The sequence below is a fragment of the Cricetulus griseus genome, chromosome 3, assembly GCF_003668045.3.
Source record: "Cricetulus griseus strain 17A/GY chromosome 3, alternate assembly CriGri-PICRH-1.0, whole genome shotgun sequence".
In the NCBI taxonomy this organism is placed as follows: Eukaryota; Metazoa; Chordata; class Mammalia; order Rodentia; family Cricetidae; genus Cricetulus; species Cricetulus griseus.
Genome location: NC_048596.1, coordinates 197120809 through 197143820, shown reverse-complemented (window position 1 = coordinate 197143820; position 23012 = coordinate 197120809). Strand labels below are relative to the sequence as shown.

At 52.9% G+C, this 23012-nt stretch overlaps 1 protein-coding gene across 7 annotated transcripts in view; it reads right to left on the bottom strand.

Annotated features, from left to right (window-relative positions):
- Positions 1-23012, bottom strand: part of Gse1 (Gse1 coiled-coil protein) — a 344296-nt gene that overhangs the window by 60833 nt on the left and 260451 nt on the right. The window contains exon 1 of one of the 7 annotated variants that reach the window (XM_035442720.1): positions 20010-20028. The exons of the other annotated variants lie outside the window; for them this stretch is intronic. The gene's annotated coding sequence lies outside the window, so the exon portion shown is untranslated. Of the gene's footprint in view, positions 1-20009; positions 20029-23012 lie in introns of those variants that run through there. 7 annotated transcript variants of the gene reach the window in all.

The following is a 23012-nucleotide window of genomic DNA, read 5'->3' as shown; positions in this document are numbered from 1 at the left end:
TAAATGCCATCTGGCCTCCTTGGGCTGGCTGAGTAGGGGGAGAAAGGACCTATAAAGAGTGGGGCAGCCACTGGGGAAGTTGGGGAATACCCCTCTCTGAGCTGGCTTCCTCTAATCGGAAAGTCCTGTGCATCCTACACTGGCTTCTAACTCATCTGTGTAGGGAGCGCTGCAGTCACCCCGCTGTGACACAGAGAAGGTCCACAATTTATCCAAAGAGCCAAATCTGGACTCTTCATACACTCACTGCATGGAGGAGGCACTGAGACGGCAAGCTCTAGGTGGAACACTGAACAGGAAAACCAGACTCAAAGCCCCAAGGGGTCACCTCCTCTGCAGTGATTCCATTCTGGGATCTGCCTTGCCTAAGCAGAAAGGCTATGACTGGGTACACAGGGAAACCTGTGCTGTACCAAGGGCCTGGTCACTGGGGGCTCTTCCCACACTGAGCCTCAGGCTGATGTGAGGGTGAGGTAAAGTACACTAGAGCTGCCAGGCCTCAGTAATTCATTGTGAAAGTTCAACAGTTATGGGGGTGGGGTAGGGGGGCACGACATGACGACAGACAGCAGAGCTGAAGCATTCTGACCTTGTAGCCTTGAGTGGACAGAGAAAGTTAAGTCACAGAGAATAAAGACTTGTTCCTGTTTCATCCAGATGGAATCTCCAGCACTTTCAAAAGCTTCAACACCACAGGAATACCCCTGCAACCCTACCGCTAGTGCTCCAGGTCTGTGATCCTGAGCTGAGTTTCTGCCCACACCAGGCACAGCATGTCAGGAGAGCAGTACCCATGCTCACACTGGCCTCCCTGGAGCAGGGCAAAGAGGGGTATCCTTTGGGACTCAGGCTCCTAGGAGGCCAGGATCTGGACACACACATACACATATGCATATGTGTACATATACGTGTCACGTTCATAAGTAGTATTCCCTTGGGAAACTAGTGAATGCCAAGAATCTTGCCCTTCCAGTAACAAAGCCCCACCCACTTAGCGTCCCAGCCCCACCAAGTTCCACTTGTGCTAGTCCCCAAAGGCCTTAGGCCCTCCACCTTCATTCTGTCTCCCTCAGATAAGCTGATTTGCAGCTCAATAGCCCTGTTCCACCTGAAAATCATTGAAACTGTTCTCTCAGGGGCCTGGATGGTGTTCTGGGTCTCCAAAGTGCACACTTGGACATGAGAGAGAAGCTGGGAAGCATGCATAATGCTGTCAACAACAGTCTGAACCATGGGGAACAGGATGGTTGAGGCAGGGTACAAGGTGACAGGAAGGAGTTACCTGGGCCCACCTACCTGCACCTAGCCTTCTGCAAACCAGTTCCTCCCCCAGCTGTGGAACACTCACCCTGTGGGGTATGAGGGGGTCCACGAGATGAGGAACTGCCTCCTTTTCCAGGAAGGCATGCCCGGTTCACAATGGATGGCAGCTCTCATGCTGCTCCTGTCCATAGGGGATGTTTGCAGTTCAAAAGACCAGAAACATAATGTTCTCAGTGATCCTTCTCAATCCAGCAAGGGTCACAGATGGGGCCATCAATCCTGGGAAATAATGAAGGTCCTGGGTTCTGCTGGTTCATCCATGACAGAGGACAGCCTTAATCGCCTCCCCTAGGGAGCTGGCCTGGTTGCACGGGCTCAATTATTGATACAGTAAACTGACCAGATGTGGGTCTCTGGCTGGCATAATTCTGTTCACACACTGACAATTAGCAGCCTCAAGGACCAGGAAGGGTTACCAGCTCTAAGATACACAGCAGACAGGAGAGGTGGACAGGCCATAGTGGGACACTGGGTCTGCTCATGTCCAGGGTTTCAAGTAGTTCTAAGGCCATCCTCCCAGCCTATATCCCAGAGGGGACATTGCTCTTAGAATCCAGGCTCTGTCTTGGCAGGAAGTAAGCTTCCAAATGCAAGGATCCAGGTAGGGAATATGCTTAGCCCTGAGACCCAACATTGCTGAGAACAGTTTCCTGCCACCAAAGGACTACCAGTGGCTTGTCATACGGAAGCAGTGTCAACAGTGGCCTGGCAAGGTTCAGAGCAGGAAGGTCCAGGAGGAACTAGAAAGCCCTGGGAAGGAGCAACACCAGGCCACAAACTCAGACTCCACACCCCAGTTCTCTGTACTGAGCCTCAGTAGAACCACAGGCCAGGCTGTTCCTATCAAGCTGCACTCAGGCCTCTTCTCTGTGAGCCACACCAGGAAGAAAAGATATGCTCGGTCCAGGCTGCATACATGGTTGAAGCAGAGCTAAAGGTGGGACACCACAAACCCATCCCCAAACCCCAGCCAGTGCATGGTACTCCCTCCTGCATCCCCTGCCCGAGGAGTGTGACCACCCACATGTGCACTCTGTCGCCCCATCAGTTCTGCCGTAATGTATTTTATGAATGTACAGATGGTGCAGTGAGGGCCAGGGGAAGGCTCTACTTTGGGATAAGAAATTAACACTGGCAAATAGTGAATTTACGGCATATATTTTCATTTTCCTAATACCAGCACCATCTGCCAGCAATTGGGGCTCCAATTTACCCCTTTATTTCTCCCATCCGCTTTAAAATTTTTTATCCCCCCCCCCATTTTGGCTCCTACAGCCTGGGCCCTACAAACACTGCCCAAGGTGGGGGTGGATCCGCAGACCAGAGCATCCCAGTTTTGATGGGTCCCATGCACTGAACTCCTCACCCCAAGAGGAGGGCTGTCCTGTTTTGCTTTCTCCAGCCTGCAGAACACAGACAGACAGACAGACAGTCTCTCTCTCTCTCTCTCTCTCTCTCTCTCTCTCTCTCTCTCTCTCTCTCCCTCTCTCCTTGTCAGGTCATGTGAGTCAGCTGGAAGCCAGGCTTTAACCAGCTCTGCCTCCGCATGGGGTAAGGCAATAAAAAGGAGCTCATCCAGCCTCCTGGCAGCTGGGGACACTTACTCCACTCTTTCTGTTTTCTGGAATTATTTAAAATCAAAAGGAAGCTGCCGCAAGTGGAGCCTGAGCACAGGCTCAGTGGGGAGGGTCTGTGGGTGTGAAGCAGGGAGACAGACAAGAGGTGACAGGAGAGAGGAGTTCTGGAGCCCAGGTGTGAGCCCACGACTGACTGTCAAGGAACAGGTCAAGCTTTCCCCAGGCAGAGCTCAGAGTGAGACGGTAGGAGGGGCCAGGGCCTGGGAGCCCACCAAGTCCAGCTGCACTTTGGGCCAGGAGGCTTGGCTGCCAGACAGCTGGACTGGCCCTGCTCCCAGGAGAGCAGGAACTGAGCCTAGAGGCCCTGTAGGAGCCAATATCCGGGGGCTGTGGGAGGATAGACAACCAAGTGGGGTAAGTCCCCACCCCCCTGGGACCTGAGAACATGGCCTTATGTGAGGCAGAATCATCAATACTGTCACTAGGGCACACTGGGGCCATCTGAAGCCAAAAGCTGGCCATCTGAGCAACTGGAAGAAAATGGCCGTGTAGAATGAGGACCAGAGGCCAAGCTGAGCCACGCTCTTCTCTTGAAACACCCATAGGAACCAGGACTGGTTGAATGAAATGCCAAGCTTTTCATTAAAGACATAAGATTTGAACCCTTAAGTTTATTCCAGCAGGTCCAGGGGCCTGATCTGCAAATGGAGACACTGCGAGGTGTCACAGGTGACTGATGGGAAACTGACTTTTTTTTTTTTTAAGATGTAGGCTGGAAGTGTCTCTCTATGTAGCCCAGGCTGTCCTGGATCTCCTGATCATCCAGCCTCCATTTTCCCAGTGCTGAGCCTGCAGGCAGCGCGTCACCACACCCAGATGGAAATTTACTATCAATAGCAACACCATCTGTGTTTCATCCATGCCAGCTCCCACCTCCCACTGTGGTGTGGTTTATCCTCTTGCCCCCATTTTACAAGTAGGTGACTGAGTCACAGAGAGGTTGAGTCCCTTGATGCACAGCTAATAAGTGGCAGGGGCAGGAAGCGAATCCAGGCAGGTTGGCACCCAGCCCACATTCCTCACCACAGCCAGTGGGGCACCCCAGAGCAAACACGAGGAACACCTGGGTCGAAGCTAAAGCCTGTCTCAATGGTTCCCAGGATAGTATAACTGACACTAATGTCATCTTTACAGAGGAGACTCAGAAAGGACCAAGGTCATGGCATGGTGGCAATGGCATGGAAGGGTTCCAGACTTGGGCTGGAACAGGGCAGGCAGCAACAGGATGCAAGTGAAGTCTGGAGGGTCATATGTGACTGTGGAAGCCACTGTGCCCTGTGAAACATGGCCCAGACCTATAGGCTCCAGGCTCCAACCCCAAGCCACTGTTACCTGGCCCCCACACAATTACCACCAAGACTAAAGCTAAAGGGAGGACAGAGGCTCTCAGGACAGGCTCCAAAGCTACACAGAGAAACTCTGTCTCAACACCCCCACCCCCGCGCAAAAAAGAAAGAAAGAAAAGAAAATATGGCTCAAGTGGTTAAGAGTACTTGTTGCTCTTCCAGAGGTCCCTGGTTTGATTCCCAGTACCTACACAGTAGCTCACAACCATCTGAAACTCCAGTCCCATGGGATTTGATGCCCTCTTCTGACCTCCAAGGGTCTAAGTATACACATAGTGCACAGACATACATCCAGGAAAAACACTCATACACATGAAATAATAAAATAAATAGATCTAACTGTAAGTAAGGGTGAAGGTGCCTGCTGCCAGGACTAATGACCCAAGGTCAGTCTCTGGGACCCACATGGTAGAAAGAGAACTGACTTCTTTCTACAAGTTGTTCTCTGACCTTCACTGACATGCGGCCTGAGGGTGTGCAAGTACACACACAATAAATACAGGTAGTGAAAAGGGTCCTTGTAGCTTTTCCTTCCTTTCCTCCCTGTGTTTCACAGAGCCCAGGCTGGCCTCTTACTAACTACTGTAGTCCAGGATGACCTTGAATGCCTGATCCTTCCTCCAATTCTTGATTGCTAAATCACAGGCCTATGCCACCATGCCCAATTTATGTGGTACTGGGAATCGAACCTAGAATTTCATGCATGCTAGGCAATCATTACTTCAACTGGGCTATGTTCCCAACTATCTTCAAAACTTTTCTTTCCTAAAAGCTGAAGAGTAATGCAGTCCTCACGGCTGGATGTGGCCACCCTCCCCTGGGCTATCTGGGGTGGCTCTTCCAAGTATCTCCAGATTCAAGGAGCCTGCACCACTGAACCCTGAGAGGGCTGTGGATGGGAGCTGGATCACTCACTCAGGGAAATCTAAGGACACCAGGTACTTGGATCAACAGAACACTTCTCCCTTCCCCCCATGCCCTACTGCTGCCCCGACTAACTCTTCCCGCCAGAGGGAAGCCAGAATTCAAGATTGGAGAATAAAATTTGATTTGAAAGAATTTTATGGCTCAGCCCAACGACAGCTTTAAATATTAAAAAGGCATAAAACGGAGGACGGGAAAGTCGTACCAAGTACCAGCCTTGCTGGCGTTTCCAAACACATCACCTTGTGCGAAGGAGCTTGGGAGAGAAAAGGCGGCTGGGGAGGCCACTGTCTCCCCACCCTCTGCTTCCCAGATCTCCCAAACTTTCCCCAGACAGGTAATACATCCATTATTGATGGACCAGTACCCAGAGAGTGTAAATTACTGAAACAAACACAGCATAATTAGGGCATTACAGGCGGCGTGGAGGGAAGGCAGGGTGTGCAGCGCTTGGCTGCGCCTTTCATCTTTGCAGGTGTTCGGGCGGCCTAGCCAGCAGCCCAGCCTGCTTACCATATGCACAGCCCCGCTAGCCAGTTCTCAGCTGGGAGGCCTATGGGGGGAAGGGGAGACTCCATCCTGCTCCCCTCCCAATCCAGGATCGAGACCCAGCCAGCCAAAGCACACAGGACAGGGGAGGGCAGGCCTCCAAATGTGCAGGGTGCACACACAGGCACGCACACAAAGACCCAAGGCCAGTCTGTGGGCTGTGCAGCTGGCAAGCCTGTGTCCCTGTCCCCATGCATGCCCTCAGGATTTCATGACAAGAGTGAAACTGATCAGGCAGCCTCCAGCTCCATAATTAGGGCCAATTGAAGGTGACAAAGGAATCTATAGACATCACAGTGGGACGTGGTGGTGATGAAGGCGCTTTGAAATGGTGGTTTGTACTTAGCGGGTTATCACTGTCCCTACATAAAAGCTGTTGCTCCCTCCAACACCCACCCCCTCCCCCAGCCACCCCCAGGGAGGCCAGGGAGGCTCCAGATACCCCTCTACCAACTGCCTTTTCTGAGTCAGGCTTCATTTTGGTGGCACCACCAGGAAGGGGGGGTGGGCCTCTGCTTTTGTTTTTTTGAGTTTGGACGGTGGGGAAAGACAAAAGGCAAGCAAGGAAGACAAGCTCTGGAGGCTTTGGGATTGGGCGTGGGGTAGGAGTGGTGGAGTAGGTGGGCTTTTTGACTTGCAGGCTGGGAGGGACGAGTATTGTGACTACTCCTGCATCTAAGGGGGGAAGGGATTGTGTGTGTATGAGTTTACATTAGTACTTATATGGTAGGTGTGAGTTTTATGTGCCCGGAGGACTAGGGTCTGGGGGCAGCAGCCCATTCATTCTCTAGGTTTACTTTCTAAGAAGCTAGGACATGGGCTGGGGATGTATCTCAGTTGACGGAACATGTATAAAGCCCTAGGATCAATCCCAGCACAGTATAAACAGGGTGTGGTAGCACAAGCCTGTAATCCCTGTACTTGGGATGTCAAGGCAGGAGGATCAGGAGTTCAAGGTCATTCTCAGCAACATAGTGAGTTCTAGGTCAGCTGAGCTAAAAGAGACCCTGTCTCAATATAAACTAAAAAAAATAAAGCTGCACTAGACTCTAACCAGAGAACGTAGTCACAGGCAGACAGAGGTGAGTCTGGGGATGGAGGCTGTTGAGGAGCTGTAGGGCACAGGACTGCACACAGTAGAATACACACAGCTCTCAGTGGGGAGTCTAGGAGTTCCTGCCAAGAACTAAAGGATCCTGAATATGGGGGGTAGCCCAGCCTACTGTCCCCCAGAATCTCAGCTGGAGAGCCCAGATAAGCATCTCAGAGGAGGGAGTCCCCTGGAGGCTAGGGCAGTGTTTTGGGGAGGAAAGCAAGGCTCCAGGAAGCTACCCCAGCATATCCCCAGCTGGGTCCCTGGGGCTGTGCCAGCCTGCTCATGCACACACGTGTGTTTCTCTCCTTGTGCCCACGGTAATCTCCGACTTTACAGCAAATTATTAAAACTCACTTATATTTAATCTGCCTTCTGGAATTAATTGAATTTTTACGCTCAGCAAATGCCACAGTTTGCAGGGCCTCCCGATCGCTGGCTCGGAACAGCTAAATGACAAGGCAGGCGACCAACTGTGGGCTGTGCAGACAGGCTCCAGGGTAAGAAGGCATTAAGAGACGAGGGGTACTGCATGGGACGGGCCATGCCCACCCCAAATGCCCCAGATACATGGAAGCCTTAACTTGGGGGCACACTGGCCCAGGTGTCAGCTCAGGGTGGGTGACTGTGCAGAGCAGAGGTTACTCTACACTCCAACCATGTAGGGAAATGCCCTTCCTACCTGGGTCTTTCTGGTACTGTCTAGCGTCAGTAAGCTTTGCCCTGTCCTGGTGACCTAGCCCCCCAAAGAACCACAAAACCCCACCAAATTTCTGGCCCTGAATTTCATGTTCACAGGCCAGGGGGCCTTCCTGACCCCCTGAACCCCAGCCAACCTTGGCAGCTGAGTGCCACCCTGATGGCAGAGGCACCGGGAGCCAAGGTCACGTGGAATGCTGGCATGCTCCTTCTTGTGGAGACACATTAATCAGGGGTGCTGCCACCCTGGCAGGAGGGGCAATGTTTTCAAAGCCTGTGCGGGTGCTAAATGCGTCTGTGCACACTTGCCGGGTTCAGAGAGCTAGGTGAGATGACACCAGACTCCTGGTGGCTTGGGGCACTGACTGCTCTCGACTCTTTTCCTGCCACAGCTAGTGTGAGTACAGAGGTCCTGGGGAAAACCCAGCACCTCCACCCCAGACAGCCCATACTGCAGGATCTGCTCCCTACAGTAGACCTCCTCCAGTCTTAGGGACTTTGAAAATGCAGATTCCCAGGCCAGCCCCACCTTCCCATGGGAGATGTAGCCCTGGGATGCATTTTTATACAAGCTGGAGCCCTTACAGGGGATTCTGGGTTGGATGACGGCAGGACTCCATCCTTTGGGCTCTATACCTACGTCTGTCAGTAGAAGAATGAGGTAGTAAATAGGGAGGTGGTAAGCTAGGCAAGAGATCAGTCTAATTCGCCCTAAGCTCAGAAAGTTCCAGGTAGCTGTGTGGCTCATTCCAGTTTCCCAGTGTCTGTTCTTCAGTATGTAGCCAAGAGCAGGACTTCTTCCCCAGCTCATGGGGCTCCCCACACAAGAACAGGCTCACTGGATCTTCCCACACTCTGGAAAGCTCTTCTGAACTCCAGCCCTTCTCGGCCATGGCCATGGCTCAGACCTGCCAGAGGCAAACAGTTCTCATCCTGGCTGAGCTTGGCTTTCATCACCACCACCTCCTGGCTTGGCAACCTGGCTCTTGATGCCAGGGCATTGGCCTTATCTTTCCTGCCCGCCTAAGTTCCAGGTAACTCAGACTACCCCTCCACCACCTCCCACACCTCAGTTCCTCCTGAGAATGAGGTTGTGGTGGTTCAGGCCTGCTTACCAACTACTGGGAGGCTGAAGCAGGGCTGTAGTAGGTTCAAAGGCCAGTCTGAGCAACTCTAATGAGACTCAATCTCAAAATAAGAAGTGAAAAGGTGGCTCAGTGGTAGAGTGCTGACTTACCATGTGAACCGACTTAGGTTCAATCCCTAGTACCACCTTCCAGAACAATACTCATGTGCATGTCAGGACTAGGGTCTGGTCCTGCATGGAGACAAAATCAGCCAACAGCTTCCATGCCTCCCATCCTGCCTAGCAGGATCAGAAAATAGTGAGCAGGCCTTATGCCCCTGCTGCAGCAGCTGTACCCATGAAAACACAGCAGGGGCATTCTCCTCAGTCCTAGAGGCTAATAGTCCAGGGCCAGAATGCAGGCAGTTTCTGTGCAGAATGCTGTTTTACACACACACACACACACACACACACACACACACACACCACACACACACCTGCCAACCCCTTCATTTCTGCAGGTGATTCAACAGGTGATTGGGGTGGGGGTGGGGGGCTAATATGTGCAAAGGCCAAAGCCCTGAAGCTAGAGCTTAGCTTCTGGACCAAGTTCTGCTGAAGGGGCAGGAGGAAGGGGAGGGGCAAACTGAGGAAGGGAGGAAGCAGCCAAGGTCAGGGGAAGGCCCAAGGTTGCTCTTCCTTTTGTAAGGTAGTGGCTGCCAGGGCTTACTCCCCACTCCCTCATGGCTCCTGTATCCAGGCCCTGCTCTTCTAGCCCTGAGTTCACTCATCCTTCTCTGCCTCCTACCAGCAACTGCTCCATTTGGAAACTGGAGTATCCTACCAGCTCACAGCTGCCTCTGGTTCTTTGCCTTCCCTGGAGCAACATGAGCCCAATAAACATCCAAAGACCACTCAAGAGTTGGAAAATCCATTGCTTGGGACAGAAGCCAAGCTCCAGCCCCAGGGCCCTGGCACTTGCTGCCTGATCACATGGCCTACTCTTCCCCAGAGAGCTACTGGGCTGCTCCCTTCCTCCATCAGAGCCTAACAAAAAGCCATCCCACTGAAACCATGCTCACTGCACCTCTCCATGGCCCCTAACTCCCTACTTAGCATTCACTTTCCCCTGTACAGTGTGAGGACAGGAACACAGCAACATCCTTCAATGTGGCCAGCATGTGTCACTCACTCTAAGCCTGTCTGCTGATTCCATGTCATGTGTTCCCTCAGTACAGAAGCATCAGGAGCCGTCACTGCATACACCTCCAGGGCCCCCACAGCCAATTCTGGTCTAAGATCAGAGTCAGGTTCCTTGGAGGACTGGCTGGGAGCAGAAGGCCAGACAACCTGCCTCAGTGGGTCTCCAAAGCTCAACGCCAGGAATCCCTGGGTCTCTGGGATATGCCCCTTTGAACCCCCACATGTCACCTGTGTTCTCCAGCCCACATCCAGTAGTGGTCCAGGCTCCCATAGACTAGAGCAACACAGTCTCTGGGCCAGTGGATTACCATACATTAACACATAATTCTCCATGGAAATTTACAATACAAAGCACCCCCACCCCAGTGGCTGTAGAAGGAGACCGGACACAAAGCACTGCTGTGTCTGGAAAGACCCCAGAGCTGGCCCCAGCCAGGCTTCAATAGAAGTGGGTGGGTCCCTTCTTCGGGAGCTTTTTCCACACTCATGGCAGAAGCCCTGCCCTAGGGGAGGGCCCTCTGGTGTATTGCTCTGCCAGAGCAGACTTCACCATTTCCCTGCCATGCACCTACCTAAGCTGACACTATTGGAATTCCTCTCACAAAGTCCTCTCTACTCAGGACAGGGAAGCCTAATGCAGAAGTAACCCAAACACACACCCTGCCCCGTATGCCTGCCCCAGGCTCCCTACTGACTTGCTATCTCCACTGAACTGGCTTACAGAGTGTACTCACTATGTACAAAGGAGGCCTATCCAACCAATGGGCACATATTGATCTCTCACCCTCTGTGTACCATTGTGTACCTATACCATGAAAAAGACAGCCCCCCAAAGAGAACAAATGAATCGTTCCCCTTAGTTTTGGGAGAGCTTATCATTCAGCTGGGAGATGCCCCCACCCCCTAGGCCCAGAGTATTCTCAGGTGCTGCAAGAAAACTCTGAACACAATGGGTGAGGCTGACCAGGGCACAGGGTGATAGTGGTGGTGGTGGGGCGAGGGAGAGGAGGTGGCTTTTGAGCAAAGGTCTAAATGAGCAAGAGCAAGGAACTGTGTGTGCAAAGGCTGAGTAAGACCGCACGTGCACACCGTGGCTGGCACAGTGGGGCAGGTGAGAGTCTCCAGGACAATACGGAAGGAGGTCTGGTTCTAGAGACTCAGGCTAGGAAGTCATCTGACCTAATGGACCAAAGACCTGTGGCTTAGGGCAGGGCAGGCCCAGGTCTGAATCCCACCTCTAAGACCCTGGCCTAAGACCATCTGCACAAGGCAGTCAGCCCTTCCAGGACTTCTCACTTTGCAGAAGAAATCTGGTAATAGTGACCATACACCTGTCGCACATGAGTAAAGGGTTCATGGCCAGTGAAAACCAGTCCAGATGGGGTTCAGAGAGGCCTGTCACTGGGGAGATGGGTACCCATGGCCAGACTTTCCACCCTGCTCTAAAACAACAAAGCTGACTGGGGTCATCTGTCCATTTGCCATAAAACCCCAGAGAGGCCCAGCCAGCAGCTGTCCTGGTGCCGTTTCCCAGGTGTCAACAGGGTATTATGGACAGAATTCCAGGGGTGAGACCTCCACCAATTCCAGCAGTCTGATGGCCAGGGCAAGGCTGGGAGGAGGCGGTTTACCAAGAACCACAGGCCCATCACTGCCTCTGATTCTAGAGAACAAAGACCTCAGCCTCCCCAGCCAGGCTGCTGAGCTGTGGATAAGCAAGAGGGAGCTGGAGGCATAGCTCTAGCATCCTGGAGCCCAGGTCCTGCACAGCACCCCGGACCCAGCACAGATCCCCCAGACCCAGCATAGCACTCCAGATGCAGTATAGTACCCCCAGACCCAACATAGCACCTCTAGACTCAGCACAGCACCCCCAGACTCAGCACAGTACCCCAGACCCAGCACAGCACCCTAGACCAAGCACAGCACCCCCAGACCCAGCAGAGTACCCAGACCAAGGCCCTGTTCACAGGCAGATGGAGGTCAGCCCAGCTAGTGATCCACCAGGAACAGCTGATGGGTTGTAGACCAGCCTGGACAACGCCACTGGAAAAGCAAAAAGCCAGAGGCAGCAGTATTCCGAGTCCTGGCCTTCATCAACCTTGGCCTCTCCCTGAATCCCCTGACCATGGGTAGGAAGAAACCCAGCTCTGCAGTCAGGCAGAGGTGGCCATCTGTGCAGAATTGCCCTGGGAAACAGTGACCCTTAGCCTCTGTCCTATGCTTGAGTCCTGCCAGTGCCTGGGGCTCTCTCCCTCCCCTGTGCGATGGGAATATGGGTGGGCAGAGGATGACCCAGCCCCCACTGGGCATACAGTAGACACTCAACCCAGCTCTGTCAGAAGTAGCACAAAGGACTGTGAATGTCATATGTCTGCTGCTGGCCAGGTTTGAGGACAGGAGACTTGTCCCTGTCACAGGCCTTTGCTCTGCTCTGGCTGCCCCCCACCCCCAGTCAGTAACTTCTGTCACCCTGGAGGTGGTAGGTACATGGGGTACCAGATAAACCAAAGAGTGTCTTGGGTGAGCCCCAGTCTATACCCCACTTCCTCACAAGGATCCTCTCCTTCCTCAATACCAGTAACACCAATATCTTCCCTTCTTGGACCCCAACTTGCCCCAATATGAAAGAAACCCAGCACAGGGGTGCTTAGAGTGGGTCACATGACCTGCAGGACCTCAGCTCCCTGTCTGTGATACTCCAGGCAGGGTGACATTGAGCTTCTCCACTCGGTACCTGTGGTCAGGGAAAGGCCTGCCAGGCTATGCACACCAGTATGAGGTACGCAGGGTCTGCTGTGATAGCCAGAGGACAGCCCTAGATTCCTGTGGCATGTCTCTTAGTGACAAAGGGCACCCACTTGAAGGCAAGCTTGGAAAAGGGAGCCTCAGGGCACCCTGGCTCCCAGGGAGAGTGTACAACTGTCCAGCAGGGGTCAGAAAGATACTTCAAATTATACCTGTCTTAATACCCAGAGCAGACAAACCTGCACAGCACCCAGGCTCCTCATAGCACCCCAAATGCTGCACAGCATCCCAGACTCTGCACAGCACCCAGGATCCACAAATACCTCTCAGACCATGTTTAACATCCAAAACCTGACACAGCATCTTAGGCCTGCACAGCATCCAGGATCTGGGAAGAGGTGCAGACCCTGGGCCTGTGGATGGCCTGGCCAGGACCTCGATAGACACCAGCCAGTCAAAGGGTACTCAGGATCCTGGGGAACAGCAACGGGAAGGGGCAGGCACAGACGTCAGCTCAGTCCCCATTCAAATCCTTTGTAAAGACAGTGCTCTAGAAAAACCCACTTATTTTCAAATTCCAGTTCCCTCAGCAATGGCGCTGCTGGAGCCCAGGGCTACCCAGTATCCTCCAGTTTCACAGAGTACTGAGGACTTACACTGTCCTTCACCAGCCAGCATGAACTAAGGACTAAAGTTTGATTCCCAGGGGACCGATTGGGGAGGTCAGGTCCGTGCCAGTGGCTGGCCCCTGCCTTGGCCTTGCTCCTGACTCCAGCCTGGCTCAGGACTGTGGGACCAGCACACTGGCTCAGCTAATGCTGCCTTTATGGATCCTGCTGTCCTCAGGACCAGGCGCTCATGAGCACAGCTGTCAGACACACTAAAAACAGGAAGAAAAGAAAACCCCAACAAAACGGAGGCAACATACCAAATGCCAAAATACAATGAAAATTCAAACAGCTAAAACAAATATAGCCATAAAAAGACGGGAGCCCTTGCAAAGCCATCTCTACAATTAAGCAGCTTTCTGCTATACACTGACAGTCACCTAATTATACCACTAATGACAGTTCAACCTGCTTCGAAATAAAAGGCCAGTTTCCACAACAGGAAGCCAGCTGTTAGTTACACATGTCAAACATCTTTAAAGCGTTATTATTAAGGGGGAGAACAAAAAAAAAGATTCCTATAAAATGAACGCATCCATCTCACACCCCACTCCATGAAAAAAAAAAATCACAATTAGCCATGCGCTTCTGCTCAATAATAATAAAATGTGAATGCACCAGGAGAGGGAGAGAAAGAGAGAAGGGGAAGCGACCCCCTCGGGGTCTTCTGAGGGGCTCCCTAGTCTGTGGTGCTGGAGGAAGGCCTGTGTATCCTTCTTCCCTACGCATTTTAAATTCTTCTTGGTGAAGCCGACTCTGGGCTGAGCAGATCTCCCCTGGGGGTGGGGTTCAACCAGGGCTCCCCTGGTACACGGAGGTCCTGTCAAGTGCCTGTCTGGGAGGCAGTTAGCAGCAGCCAGAGCAGCAGCAGCCGCAGGTCGCTGAGGTGGCAGTGGCCTGGCCGCCCCGGCCTCGTAGACATATGCTCAGGCTATTCCCTGCCAGCATGTCTTCAAACCGTGCGCGCCTTTGACATTCTGGAGGCGTAATAAACACCCGCGTTTCTCTTCTGACAATAGCCGAGCGGATTTAATTAACTGGGGCGGAAAGGGCTGCAACGGGAGGGGCTGGGAGCCAGCTACAGAGTGGGGATTAACCTTTAAGACCAGCAACTGGCTGGCAGGGGAAGGGGGACAGTGGCCTGCTGGGAGCTCAGAGTAAGCTTACTGCACCCATGGGAGCACTGGGGTGGGCAAAGCCCATACAGGGAACTGCAGTGTGTGTGGGGAATTGGGCAGCTCCCTCCCACCCTGGCTGCAGTTGGGCCACCAACGGGTCTGAGGCACAGGGGGACCCTTCAAATTCAAGTCAAGCTACAAGACGGCAGTACATCTGTCCAAAGGCTCCCTTGGAGACAGTGCAGCAGCCTGGAGAGAGGTGTCTGACTTGGACCTCCTCTGTAGGCCACAGCCACTCCTGTGGTCTGACTCCTTGTCAGCCCATGGGTTGGGTGGCTGTAGGATTAGGCTTCAGGTTCAATGGGCAACTGGGCTGTGTCAGAGGCAGTAAGGGTGTCAGAACTGCTAACAGGCACAGCTGCTGCCAGGACCCCTTCTGGTTCATACTCTCACCTCAAAGTGCTGTGTGACCCCAGACAAGGGTTTTCCCTCTCTGGACTGAATAGTGGGCACTGGGCCTTTCCCAGGCCTGGTTCTTCCTAAGACAGGAGGGAGGCATTCTGGCTGACTGCTAGGGAGAGCCATTTATTCTTACAACTTCCATAGCCAGCCCTTGATAGTTTCCTCTCTCTCAAAGGAGTGTGCAGCCAGGCCAGCTCTTTGACCAGCTGGATGCCCTCCAAGAACAACTCAGCCTGGGGCTGCCTGTCACAGCCGGCAGAGGGAGGCAAGCACCCCATACTACCGAGGTGGGCTGGTTTCTTCCAGACTATGCTCAAGGAGGCTGAGACCATGGAGGTCCTACGTCTGCCTGCTGAACTGAGCCTGCTCCTACTGTGTGATCAGAACACAAAAAGCTATCTCACCCACCATCCCCTACAGTTGTCTCTTTTCTATGGATGCTGTTGTGATGACAGCAATTTCTCCAGAATTTCTATCCTCAGAAACACACAGAGGCCTTGTGTACAATATATGCAACCTGCTAGACATCTTTAACCCTGCACTCTGGAGGCAGAGGCAGGCAGATCTTTATGAGTTTGAGGCCAGCCTGATCTACATAGCGAGCTCCAAACCAGCCAGAGCTGCGCAGTGAGACCTTGTGTTCATTGAGAGCCTCTTGGGAAAGAAAGGCCGGGGCCACTGAACACCCCAGAATTTACCAATAAAATTTTTTGTTGTTAACTTTTGAGAAAAGGTTTCTCCGTGTAGCTCTGGCTGTCCTGGAACCCTCTCTATAGACCAGGCTGGGCTCAAACTCAGAGATTGACCTGCCTCTGAGTGCTGGGATTAACGGCAAGCACCACCACAAGCTTGAGGCTCCACTATACAGAGACACCGAGGCAAAGACAGAATGTGGCATCTTTTAGTGGCCCTGTGAAGCAGCCATTACTGCCCCCATACAAACAATGAACACTGTCCACACACTGGCTCATCAGAGCCAAAAGATAACTGAGTACCACGATGGAATAGTTCACAGTCACCGAGAGATGAAGCTCTGTGCCATGTCCCAGCATTGGTAAGCTCTGAAAAGAAAATGATTCTGAGAACTCAGACATCTGGGGTCAGGACCCTGCAGTGGTGGATTCGAGGAAGCTAAGAGGCTACAAAATGCAGCTACAATCTGAATGCTGCAATTTAAATCCAGCTCTACCACTGATTATCTGTACAACCTGGCATAAGTCACTCAGCCTCTCTGTGCAGTTTCCTCTTCAGTGTGAGGCCAAGGTTGGATAAATGAATCCACAGAAGGCCCCCCAGAAGTAGCTTTCCCACATACCCAGTTCATATCTGTAACACAACACCAACACCATCTCCCATCCTCACTTCTAGTAACTCACTCTTCTCTTGGGATGTCTCGGGTCTTCAACCTGCTTTTATCCCACACAGTAGACCCATGTGCCTTCCAGAAAGCTCCACCAACCCTCAGGTCCCCTTTTGGGACCTTATTAACACTTATCACATTGCCCAGGAGCAAAGCACTGGGGATCCCCAGCTGGGTGTCTCTTTCCAGGTCTGCTCCCTCTAACCTACTCTGGAGAGGAGGGGAGGGGCCGTCTGGAGGAGGGAGGCAAAGCCAACCCCACCCACAACAGTGAGCCTACCCCTTCCTTAAAGAAACTACCTCTTGGGGTTCCTGTGCACACCCCAGACTTACTTCCCCATTTTGTGTACGGGCACCACCAGGGTGTCCCCAGGCCCTGAACATGTCCCACTGCCAGTGACCTGCCCCAGCAAACTCACAAGGACACTGCAGGGAGGACCTGCCCACCCTCCCCAACCAGGTTCTGCTACCTTTGACCTGTTCCTGCTATTTCCTTAGGTGTCTAGTGTCAGGTTCCTGTTCCAGAGCACCCCCTGGGGGGTGGCTCAGGCTCAACAGAATCTCCCCAAGGCCCCAGTGGCCCTAGAAGACCTTAGCTGCCAGCGTCTGCACCTGCCCCAGGGCTGAAACCAGCATTGCCTGTGTACTTCCTGGTGACAGAGGCTGTGATCTCTATCTGTGCTGGCCAGCATAGGAGCCATCAGGATCCACCAGGCCACTCAGGAACAAGAGGCAGTGTGGCCCATGACTAACTGCCTCAGCTGACATAAAGCCAGATGTTGGTTTTGGGGTAACAGTGCAGATCTAGGCCTCCTCCTGGGGCATGGCCTGGGATGAGTGTGTCTACCTGGAGGTGGCTCAAAGGTTAAGACTTACATCTGGCTCCTTGACAGGTCACAGCCTGAGGCTCCTCAGACTCCCTGAGCTCTCTGTAGCAAGATCCAGGGACCTTCTGAACACCCAGCCAGCTGTGACACCTGAGAGTCAAACCTCCCCTGTCCCCATGGCCCCTGCCCACATTAACCCACATTCGTTATCTGCTTGGAGCACTGCCTCCTGCAGGAAGGCCTCCCAGTTTGCTCCAGGCACATTCCAGGATCCAGGACAGGGAACTTGCAGCCTACTGTCCCCCAAGGCCCATTCTGAGAAGGACCTGGGAGGCAAGACCTATGACTGATTTTTGTTCCTCCCCCACTGCCTGGGCCTGGCATGGCCAGGTGAACTGTCCGGCAGCTGCCAAGTGCCAATGTCTCTATCCAGCCGGGCAAGAACAGTGTTGCCCGGTGCTATTTGCTTAGCATTCTGCTCCTTCAGCTCACCACACCGGTCCAACCTGTTGGCTGGCTGTCCACTCTGTGCCCTAGCACCCTGGAGGTGACAGAGTCTTGAGTCAAAGGTTTCTGACTCTGGAGAAAAAGCCAAGCAGGTGGACGTGCTGGTTTTAATACTTCCAATAAAATCCCTTGTGCCACTCTTGACCCTGTAGGGCAAGTGGTGGGTGGCCACAGTCATCAGCAAGGCCAGGGGCAGGCCAAAGGTGAGGTCGTAGAAGCAGCTTTTTCCTGCACTCTAGGCCCAAGGCCATGGCCCTTGATAGCCACACTGACCAAGGACCAAGGTCTTCAGAGCTCCCTGGCCCTGAAGAGGCCCCAGAACTGACCTTCAATCCCATCTGGCCCGGGGGCTGCCTCTTTGGACAGGTCTCCGAGGGCACAGGCCAGCCCAGCCTATGAACCCAGGGCTACAGCTCACAGTGGACAACCAGACACCTCGTTCCTTTCTCTACCCCTATTCCCTGCCTGATGTTCAGGGGGAAACTCAATGGCTCTACACACTGGTGGCCTGTCCAGGCCTAGCGAGGTGCAAAGTCTGCAGCAAGAGCATAGAAACCCACACAATTCAGGGTGGCTCCAAGGGGCACAATTGGTCGGATGGCAGATGCAGGCAGCCAGTAGCCTGTGAGGCTGGGAGCACTGCCTTGCAACTCTGATCCTTGAAAGATACAAGGATGACGGCAGCCATCACGTAAACAATAATTCTGGAACCATTCAGAACCCGAGAGCCAGCCCTGGGCTCTCAGGTTTTATTTACTTATTTATTTATTTATTTTTTTGAGACAATGGTCTTATTCTGTAACCCAGGCTGGACTCAAACTCATGGCATTTCTCCTGCCTCAGTGTCTCAAATGCTGGGAACACAGTTCTGTGCCACCACACTTGGCCTCATCAAGTGTTTTAAGTGAACAAACTAGCTCTCCAAATCCTAAGTAGGTACAACAGAGGCATGAAATTTAGCAAGCAACTTGTCCAAGCCCTCCCAACAGAGATTCTGCAGATCCAAATACTAGGCTGCTATCCAGATGTGGGGGTGCAGGACTGTGATCTCATCACTCAGGAGACTGAGACAGGAGGATGGAAAATTCAAGGCCAGCCTGGATTGTATAGAAAGATCCTGTCTAAAAAACAAATTCTTGGACCGGCTATATGGCTCAGCAGGTAAAGGCACCAAGTCTGATGGCCTGAGTTTAATCCCCAGAGAGCCATATGGTAGAAGGCAAGAAGAACTGATTCCTCCAAGTTGTCCTTTTACCTGCACAGGTGCAACATGGCCCCGAAATCCCCCACCTCACATCACAATGTAAGTGTTGAAATTTTAACAAAACAGTTCTGGCCTCTGGCTTCTGGACTCATGGTACCCTTAAGAGTCCCACCGCATGTCACAGACCTGGGGCTGGTGGAAGAGCATCGAATAGGGATGAGCCTTGAAGTCTGGTAAGAGGACAGTCTGCACAGAGGTATAACTGGGGACAAGCCAGAGTGGGATAGCCCTTGTAAGGCCTGGCTTCTGGGCAGAGTTGCTGGGCAGAGCATGAAGGGGTCCTTGGAGCAGCCTGAGATACCATCTGGCTATCCCAGCAGGCTGCAGAGATGCCCTCAGGTCACAGTAGGGAGCCCAGTGATCCTCTCACCAAGTTCCCAGACCTAAAAACCATCCTTTTTTCCCCCCTCTCTCTCCAAGACAGGGTTTCTCTATGTAGCCCTGGCTGTTCTGTAACTCTCTCTGTAGACCAGACTGGCCTCAAGCTCACAGAGATCTGTTTGCCTCTGCCTCCGGAGTGCTGGGATTAAAGGTCTGTGCCACCACCAGGCTCAGAGGCCATCTTTTAAGGGGGCCTTCACTTGGGAATGTCCCCTATCTGGTCCAGGGAGTCACTAGTCATGCTGTGTCTCCACTAGTGACAGGGAGCATCTGACTTCTGCTCCAGCCATTCCAACGTTGGCTACTACAGTTGTGAGTCACCAGCCCCACCTACAGCCTCAGCAGTGGGAGGGGAGGTTCCCAGAGCTTTGCCCACTTGTATCTGGGTCAGGAGCCTGGCTGGCCGCTCCAGCCACTGATCAACTCATGCTCGACTCAGCCATGAATATTCATGAGCTTATCCGGTTCCACACTTTCATTTCTGGCCCAAATTAATAATTTACCAGGGAGGTTCATAAAAAATCAGACGTGGCTCATTAGCAGCTCCCTGAAAGGCATCTAGTCCTCTCTTCACTCCAGGGAGGGGCTGCTCCTCCTGTGACCAGAGCAGCACCCCGTGCGCAGACCCTCACATATCTCTTTCACAGGGCTACTAATCTTGAAACTGGGGGAACCTACACAGACCCATGGTGAACCCTCAAGGCAGGACCTTCCCACCCCTACACTGCGGTGCCAACACGTCTCTAGGACCACAGTCTAGACTGTCTGGAAACCCCAAAGGCAGACTCTATAGAGGACTGAGTCTAGTCCAGTCCCAGAGGTTAGGCTTCCTACCTGGAAAAAGCAGGTTCCCAAAGAGCCTGCAACGGGCTGACTATTCTCCCAAGAGGCGGCTTCCACATCTCCTAACCCATCAGCTCTTCAACACGGTTCCCACCCTATCAAGGGATGGACTGCTTCCAGCTGAGCCTGGCCTGGTGGGGCTCCTCCCTCTCTCTAACGGACAGAATGTGGTGTGGAATAGGCTCTGATATCTGAGGCCAGGCCCTGGGGGGCCATGGGGCCTCTTGCCTGCAAAAGCCACCACAGCCCCTGACATTACATCAGAGGCTGTGAGGAAGCCCAGACCTCGCTGAGCACAAGGAAAAGGATGCTTCATCTGGGCCTGCTGAGGCCATCACCTATAGCCAGAGCAAACTGCCAGACCTGATGGTGGAAGGGCCCTTTAGACACCCTGCAGCAGGCTCACTGCTCTCTCTCTCCCACCTTCAGTACAGCTGTGGCTGCACTGGCCATGGGGGCAGAGACCAGCCCACAGAGGCACACTGGTGCCGTCGTGACCCCATCTGGCATCCTGTTCCCAGCATCCTGGGGTAGGTTTATGGTCTGCACAGATCAGCTAGTCGGCTTCCTCCCAGGTGATGACACCCCTCTCCCCCAGCCTCCCAATCACGCTGTGTCCAGAGCTGCCCACAAGGGAACTTTCCCAGCATGGAGGTGGGGGAGGGGAATAACACCTTGTCTCTGGGCCTGTGAGGATCCGAGATAAAGGTGAGGTAACAGGGCGATGCTCTCATGCTCCCAGAGTGGCAGGAAGTGGTGAGAGCCCCCACTGGGAGCCCCTGCCTCACAGCTGTCGGTCTGACAGCACCCCATCCCCTCCATGCCTCCGAGGCCTCTGCAGAGAGCTCCATCAAGACCCATGCTGGCCCCCCTTACCCTCTTTCATGTCCCTGCTGTCCCCCCTTCTCTTGTCAGATAATCACAGAAACCAGCAAACGGTTGACACGGTTACCAAGACAACAGAAGTTAGGCCCGTGAGAGGCCTGGGAGCTAATCCTAAATGAATTACAAGCTGGAGTGACAAGGGGGTGGGCAGTATAGGGGACAGTTCAAAGGAGGCCTGGTCAGAGATGAAGTTCTGTCTGCCTGGGGCTCCATCACTGCTGGGTGAGGCTGGATTCTTCAGGGGGCAAGGGGCAAAAGCATTTAGAAGAATCTAGTACCATAAACTTCTTACTGGAGAGGATCCAGCCAGAGAAACTCTATCCCATAAGACTCAGGGTCTGCTGGCGTGGGACACAGGCCAGTGTAGGAGTCTCCAGGGTGAACTATTTCCTTATCTGGGACTTCTCACCTGGGACCATTTTGAGAGTGGAGGCTCCTTGACATCTTAAGGGCAGGGCCTATAAGCAATGCCTTCCTTCAGGGATCAACCTGAGCAAGGCCTCTGCTCTGGCGCCAGCCTGAAGCCCAAGCTATGGACAGCATGAAGCCACAGCTGAGAACTAATAATCCAAGAATAATGCAGTCCGTAGTTCCAGAGCATTCTATCCCTTGTTCCCACACACACACACACACACACACACACTGATTCTCATGACAGACAATCTTGAGCGGCGTGCATAGCTGGCTTCATTTAACAGACAAGGAAACAGAAACGTTAAGTAACCTGCCCAGAGTCACAATGTCAAGAAGCCAGGTTGGAAGCATGTGCTCTGCCCCCACCCCCACCAGACTCCATGATCAGGCAATGTTCCAGAAACTAGCCACCCTTCAAACAAGCTGTGGACCCCACAAAGACATCCTATAGTCCCCTACAATCACTCCTTCATCCTCCAATTCCCAGAGCTACAGAGCTAAGGTCAGCAGGCAAGATTGCCATGAAGTCCACTCATGGCCTCATGGACAATCTCCTTCCACCATGGTTCCACTCCACAAAGCAGCCACCCATAGCCATGGTGGTCACCTCTAAGTCAGTTCCCTGGAAGCCAGAGGGTCTGCAGAACTGATAGCGTTAGTACACTGAGCTGTCCCACCCTATATTTATCCCTCCTCTCCCTCAGCCAAGGCCATCCCCATGCCTCTGGGCCTCTGTCAAAGCCTCTGTGTTTGGGCCATCCTTCAGATCCCATGAGGTCAACGCCTTCTCTTTTTTTCTGGTCTTTGGCCTCCCAGTGCTCATATCCTTGCTCTCTATACACCTCCATGCATCTCTGAGTTACAGGGGACTGCTCTGCACTGCGCAATCCTTTAAGACTTCTCAGTTATACCTCTGTAAGCCAGTGCTTGGCACACTGAACTGACAGCTCCAAAATGCTGGGTTAGCTGGGCATGGTGACCCCCAGTACTGAGAGGCAGAGGCAGGGAGGTCTCTGTGAGTGTGAGGCCAGCCTGTCTCAAAATAAACAACAAAAGCCAGGTGCTGGTGGCGCATGCCCTTTAGTCCTATCACTCAGGAGGCAGAGGCAGGTGGATCTCTGAGTTCAAGTCCAGCCTGGTCTACACAGAAAGTTCCAGGACAGCAAAAACCACACAGAGAAACCCTGTCTCAAGAAACCAAAAACAAATATATAAAAATAAAAATAAACAGCAAAACAAACAATCAAACAAAAATGCTGGGTTAGGCTGGCAAACTGGCTCAGTAGGTCAAGGCACTTGCTGCTAAGCTTGAAACCTGAGTTCAGTCCTGGGATCCACATGGTAGAAGGTGAGAAGTGACACCCACAAGTTTTCCTCTGACCTCCATAGGTATAAAAAAGCATGCATATACTCATACACATACAAACACAAAGAAAAAACAGAAAAATACTAGGTCCCCTTTGCTCATAGTAGAATCAGCTCTTCTGACATCAGATGTGTGATGACATTTAAGGTACTCCAAGACTAGTCCCAACACCCCACTGGCCTCAAATCCCTGTTACCACAGCCACAGATGCCACAGCCCCAAGAGTCTGGCCCAGCACCTACCCTGCCTCCTCCTGTTGATCCTGGGCCCTGAGGACAAGGTGCAATCTTCCAGCCTCCCCTAGACCATAGGATCAGACACATGCAGGG